At 44.0% G+C, this 6605-nt stretch overlaps 1 pseudogene; it reads left to right on the top strand.

The window, feature by feature from the left end:
• The first annotated feature begins 6066 nt into the window (after nt 1–6066).
• On the top strand, nt 6067–6164 carry LOC111755487 (U6 spliceosomal RNA; annotated as a pseudogene).
• The last annotated feature ends 441 nt before the right edge of the window (nt 6165–6605 follow it).

Below are 6605 nucleotides of genomic sequence, written 5' to 3'. Positions count from 1 at the left end.
GAAGATAGATGCACTTTGACACCACATTATGTGAAATAAATTGGGCACAGAGGCTTAAATAGTTCATGATTTCTTATATGAGAAACCCGAAGGATAAATAAAGAGCAAAATAGAGATACGTAATAGGAAACGAAGACAGATTTTTTGCAAGTGGAAAGGGAACCAAGAGATGGAGGAAGGGATCATGGAGAGGAGGAGAGGGGTGATCTGTCCCATGGATCGGTCGGTGGGCCTCGCCTGGAGAATGGATGGGGATGAAGGGCTGGGCAAGAGAAAAGAGAGATGGAGACAGGATGAGATTCCAATCCAGTCTCGTTTATTCAGGAAGTGTACATGGCTTATATAGGGTCAAAGGGGACGTGGCCTTACAGGATGGGCCAGCTTGGATCTTCTCATATGCAGTGGGCCTATCAGACTAGCAGGAAGTCATACGTAGGCACATAGGTAAGCTGACGTGATGTCAATAAGAGGGGATTATGGGAGACGTAGGCTGAAGTGGGAAGTTGCTCATGTCATGTGTACCGTAGGCAAGGGGAGGATCATGGGAAATGTAGGCTGACCACACAAAGTGCCCTCAGGTGGGAGGGGCAGGGCAGCAGCAGCCATTCTGAGCTGCTCCCTACAGAGGGAAATGTAAAAGAAATGTGTTATGTGCATGTATGAACTCCCTCAAGGAATGTAATCCTGATATACTGCAAACACAGATTAATACAAAATAAATAAATTAATGAAAAAATAGCGTGAGCTGTATCCACTGTGTGGAGACTGCTGGCAGCTCACAGCACAGAGCACCTCTTACTCCTGAGTGTGTGGCTGGACCACACTCCTGTGCCCACAGGCCAACCAAGGGCTCCACAAAGGCAAGCGTAAGTGTGCTGAGGGATTTCCTGGCTCAGCTGAAAGCATGTTCCCAGTCTGAACCTCCGCCATTTCAGTCCTCTAGGGGACACCTGCAGTTTCTGGAAATTGTTTCTTGCAGATGGCAGAACCTTACTGTCCTGAGCCTTGAGTTACCGCTGACAGTGGTTAACCTGACCCTTGTCATCACCATGGCTTGAGTGGCCTCCTGTAAAATGGGCTCTGTGCAGTCTCTCCAGGTTGTACTCAAGTCACACAGGCTGCACAAATAGCTTATTTGAGAAGAAAAAGAATCAACCAGGGACAGATGTGATCTTCAAGGATGACATGGACCCTGAGAACCTGCCCCTTCACACACACACAAACACACACACACACACACACACACACACACACACACACACACACCACAAGAATGGTGGGATGTGGGCTTGCAGTCAGGGGCCACAGCAGCTGCCCTCAGACACATGGGGAGGTCAGTGAGAGATTCCCCCAGCCACTGAAGGTCGCATAGGTCAGGGTATAGGACCTCGCAAATCCTGCTCTGGTGCACAGAGTAAACTGTCACACTCAAGATGTAGGACTCTGTCCTGGATTCATCCTGGTGGGTCCAACATTCACTCTTCAAGGTCAGCATTCTGGGGACTTCCGGGGAAGGAACCAGGAGCCACACTTACAGCCAGATCCCTCCATGGTGGAAAAATGTCTGCTGCATGGCGTAATGTGTGGGGAGTTGGAAGAACAACACTGGAGTATTTACCACTAAGGACAGAAGGGCAGGAAGAGACTGTGACACCCACTTTCCCTGTCAGATTGATGGAGGTCACTGCATGGTTTGGAAGCTGAAGCAGGCTGGCTTCTACCTTAGAGCAACTCTGGAAAGAATGGAAGAAACCAAAGGAGAAGTGGAGAAACTGAGGCAGAGATGGCTGTAGTAGAGGGAGACAGATGAAGGAGCTGAGTTCACGTCAGTGGCAGGAAGCTCTCTGAATCTGGACAGATTTCAAGAGTCACCCTCACAAATCACAGACGGACCTTCAGTTTCAGGGATGAAAAGGGGAGGAGCTGAAGAAGGAAATGAGAAGACACATTTGGCCAGCGAGATTCTACTGCTTCCATGCTGGGCATGCGTGCTATGGAAAGGGGGCCTTGGAGGGTGTGCAGGAGGCTGGCCAGGCAGCTGAAGGACCTTTAATCCACATAATGATGTGAAGTCTTTAGAACATTCTTGGGAGACAGAGAAAGAGAAAGAGCCAGGCATGGGAGTGCACGAGTGTTATTATGGCACTCTGGAAGGCTGAGGCAGGAGGGTCACAAGTTTGGGCTCAGCCTGGGCAACGTAGTAACTCAACAACACTGTGTCTTAACATTATAAAACATTTAACAATGGTATGCAGTGTAGGTCAGAGGAAAGGACTTGAGTTCAATCTGGAATACCAGAAAGAAAGAAGAAAGAACATGTAAACTATGATAAACTTTAATGTTAGGTAAAGATAGTGGAATACAAGAGCATATGAATTTTGTTTATAAAATATAAATTTTTTAAAAGACTGGAAAGAACAAAAAAAGATAAATTTCATTGAATGATAGATTAGCATTTTCCTATTTCACAGTTGGCTTTAGCAATGTGAATTTAGGGAATAAATACTAAGAATACAAGTCAGAGTTGTAAAATGCTGCTGATTATAACTGCTGGTTTGCTTTTGCATTTCTCTCTCATCACAAAAGCTTGGCTTCAGCCTGGTTCCAACACGGGAAGTCTGATAGCTTTAAGTAGAGGTTGAGAAGGCCACAGCTCTGCGAGGTCTGGCTTTGAAGAGGTGACACAGCCATGACAAACCACCACCTCACTTCTTCCCTGCTTCCAGAGAGCTGGGTCCTGGGTTACTTGCAGAAGCACATAATGATCAGGTGGGAAGGCCTTCATTGGTCACTCGCTCCCCCAAAAGGAAGGTGGCTGAGTGTCAGACCCTATCCTGCTGATCCTGTGACAGCCTTAGGTACCAAAGGTGCTCACCGTATGTCCAGAACAGAACTCAGTGTTTCCCCAATGAATCAAAGTTTCTTCCAATATTCTTCATCTCAGCTGTGTGGTAAGAAATCCCAGAAACATCCTCCACTTCCTGCTTCCCTACTGTGGACATCACTTTGGTTCCCAGGTGCTCTCAGAGTGTTCCATCCTTTCTCTATCTCTGCATCAACACTTCCAATCCAGCCCAAACTATTGTAAAAGCTTCCAAAAGAGACTCAAAGTCTGTTTTTGCTTCCTCCAACCATCATGAGGATTGTTAGACTGCTCACCCACTACACCGTCTATAAAAACCGTCTACAACACTGGGGTTCCAAAGATATCATTACAGCTTCAGAAAGGAACATGGATGGATCTCACAGATAAAGTGCCAAGCAAAATAAGTCCAACATGAGCAAATTAACCTATGCAGATGGAAGAAAAAAAAGGTACAAACTTTGAAGGCTCACGGTTGGAGGGATCAAGAAGGAACATCCTGCAGTCACCGGATGTGTTCTATAATTTAACGTGAGTGGCAGCTTTCATGAATGCACCTACATGCAAAATTTATTCAGCCATGCTCTGAGAATCCATGCATATTACTTTATGCAAGTCCTACCTCAACATCAAAATTGTAATGCAATGCAGACATAAAGCAAAATGAAAAGACAAATAGTATAAACAATGTCACCACGTGTAAAAATTTTTGGAAGAGACCAAAGTCTTCATCGATTTACTAGACCTTTGGCTTCTGTTCCCCTGTGTCCCTCATGTCACTTCTCAAATGTCTAGAAATAGCAAATGTCTTGTGGCGTGTTTGTCTGTGCTACCTTGGTGGCATTCGTGACAGCCTTATCCTGAAACCAGGGGTGTTTGCTTCTATTTCCCACAGGGTTATTGTTACTCAGATCTCACTCAGTGAGCCTTTAAGTCACATTGAACTGAGCTAAACCTAGTGAACCCTTTAGATTGTAAAAAGGTGTTACCCTGCTTCTTACTTATACTGTGAATGAAAAAAAATTAAAAAAGAAAGAAAATATTCAGAAAGGCAATTATGGAACATCCAGGGCTGACACTTAACAATGAATCAAAATAGTGTATTTTTGTCCTTGATGAAGGACTAAGGCTCAGAGGAAGCAAATCAGCGAGGTGATTTGAATCCATGCCCATGGTTGGAGCTGTGTCCACATTTTAGGTCATAAAATCCACCCATCCCTCCACACCTCATAGAAGCAGCAATGATGATTTCCTGGTAACAGCACCGCTGTGCATGAATGAAGGGCATTGTAAAACAGCTCTGTCTCTAGCGCTGCTACATTTTCTGACAGAGTGAAACATAAAGCTATATGTTTTATATCGCAGCATGAAACCTCCTGCACAATGTAGTTAGTAAGGTGTGAATGGTACTGCGTTGATGAGTCGATCAATATTTTATAACTACTCTTACTTCTCAAAATTGAGGACATTATATTCGCTGCACAACAAGAGAAAAAAGGAAAGAAAGGTTAGGTGGATAAACATCAAAATAGTGAGTATCCATGATGCGTGCACAAAATGTTTGCAGAGAGCAGCAAGTATTTGTTCAGCTCCCGTGTCATGACTGCATGGTTAATCCCCACATTTATTGTGAAAAAACTACTCAACAATGACTGTGAATATTATCCAGAAGCCATTCCCTGATTTCATCAGGTACTTAGCACATCAGCGATGCTGCCTTTAGAAAGGCTTGCACTGAAACAAAGAAAAGACCAGTCATAGCCCTTATTTGTCATGTGTATATCGTGCTTTCATATCATTATTTATTAGACTTACAGTTGTCATTACTTGCAACAACCTGTGAGGCGAGCGTCAGTTCTTCTCCTTGATAGGTGTGAAAATTGAGACTCATAGTGTATGTGATAAGATTCAAGACTTAGCATCTAAGAGGTGTGATAAAAAATACAGCGAACGTTTAAATTAAAAATATGTATTATAGTTAAAGATGCGTCACCATGATTTTCCCCTGGGAAACTCCCCTCGCTTCAGACACACTTTTCTTATCATTCTTGGCACTTTCTGAAGCAGTTCTGGAGTCCTCTTTCCTGCATGTCGTTATAAGACAGAATCAAAAATACGGTGAATGCTCCTGTGGAATTCTATGCAACAGAAAGGTAGCTCACAGAAACGCGATGCTGTGTCCTCATCTACTCTGTTCACTGGATCTTTGTTCACTGGCACCAAATGACTTCTGAATCTTGGCAAAGCTGAAATGACCATGAAAAGGAAATGTTTTCAATTGATTCAGGCCATCAAGGTAGCCGCAGTAATGGAAAGAGGTCTTGCAGAGCTGCTGCAGAAAGTGACTAGAACAATGGATGAGTGTAATTGAGGGGAAGTATCTTAAGGGGGATTCATGGCAATGTGTCCTTTACTATATATATATATATATTTTTTTTTTTATTGTAAGCATTCATTGAGGGTTTTTTGTTTTGCTACTTTTTAGTGGTTTTGTTTTGTTTTGTTTTGTTTTGTTTTGTTTTGTTTTGTTTTAAGACAGGGATTCACCATGCAGTTCAGACTGGCCTTGAACTCACTTTGTAACCCACACTGGCCTCAAACTTGCATTGATCCTCCTACCTCAGCCTCTAGAGTGCTGGAATTACAGGCGTGCACCACCACGCCCAGCTTCATTATAGTTTTTAATCACACCTCATAAACACTTCCAGGTTCCCAGTTCTTCAAGCTAATGCTTGCCATTCACACAAAGGATTAAACTTTAAAAAGAGTTCAGAATGTAAGAAAGGATGTGTGAATCTCTGTCAGGCCACATATTAACCATGAGAGTTTAGACACATTACAGAATGTTTCTATGCATGGGCTTGCTCACCTAGGAAATTGTGGACTCATCCAAAGTCTTAGAGACGGTGCAGGAAGTGTACTGAGTAATGTGTCTGAGGATAACAGGCAAACAAGGTTATGGGGTGGCGGTTCTTAATCGCTCCTAAGGTTCGGTTCTTTACCTAGAGTTAGCTCTCCTCCTCTGACTTCATCTCCACAGTAACTTCCGGTCCCTCACAGCGTGGGACTCTCAGCTACTTCACAGCCACAGGCAGGACCGGCCCTTGTGCTGTCAGAAATCAGGCTTTCTGCTCTGATTCTACTGTGCCTCTCTGTCCTTCTGAGACACAAAAGGGGTTTCAGAAAAGGGTCCTCTGTGCACTTGACCACTGTGGTCACTAACATTGGAAGGACACAGCGGTGATTAGCAAGGCATCTGTGTAAGGAGGACACACAAAATTGTGACACTGTCCATTAGAATAAATAAATAAAAATCCTCCTGGCAAAGTGGAAGCTCCAGAGAGTGGCCATCTTTTGTTTCTTTTTCTAATATTTTCATTGATAAAAGTATGAAAACATAATTTTCACAATCATCTTGAGGAAATGATATCTATCTGTAAGTAATGCATCTGTGTCAGTCATTTTTTGACACAGGAACCAAATATCCGACTCCTGTAACTTAGAGGAGGAGAGGTTTATTTTGGCTCATGTTTCAATTAACAGTTGAGGGGCTCCAGGGCAGGACAGCCCAGAGGAGAGGCAGGGAGCAGAGCAGCTCATAGGGAATCCAGGAGAGAAAAGAGGAGTCAGGAAGGAGCAACTCCCAGGCCACGCCCCAGTGACCCACCTCTTCCAACCAGAGCCCACCTCCTAATATCAGGGCAGCTCTGACACTCTCCTGAGAATCCGGCTTATGATCACA

This window comes from Cavia porcellus, unplaced genomic scaffold, assembly GCF_034190915.1.
Source record: "Cavia porcellus strain 051 isolate PalLab524CR breed Dunkin Hartley unplaced genomic scaffold, mCavPor4.1 scaffold_8, whole genome shotgun sequence".
Classification (NCBI taxonomy): Eukaryota; Metazoa; Chordata; class Mammalia; order Rodentia; family Caviidae; genus Cavia; species Cavia porcellus.
This window is presented reverse-complemented; position numbering and strand designations above follow the sequence as displayed.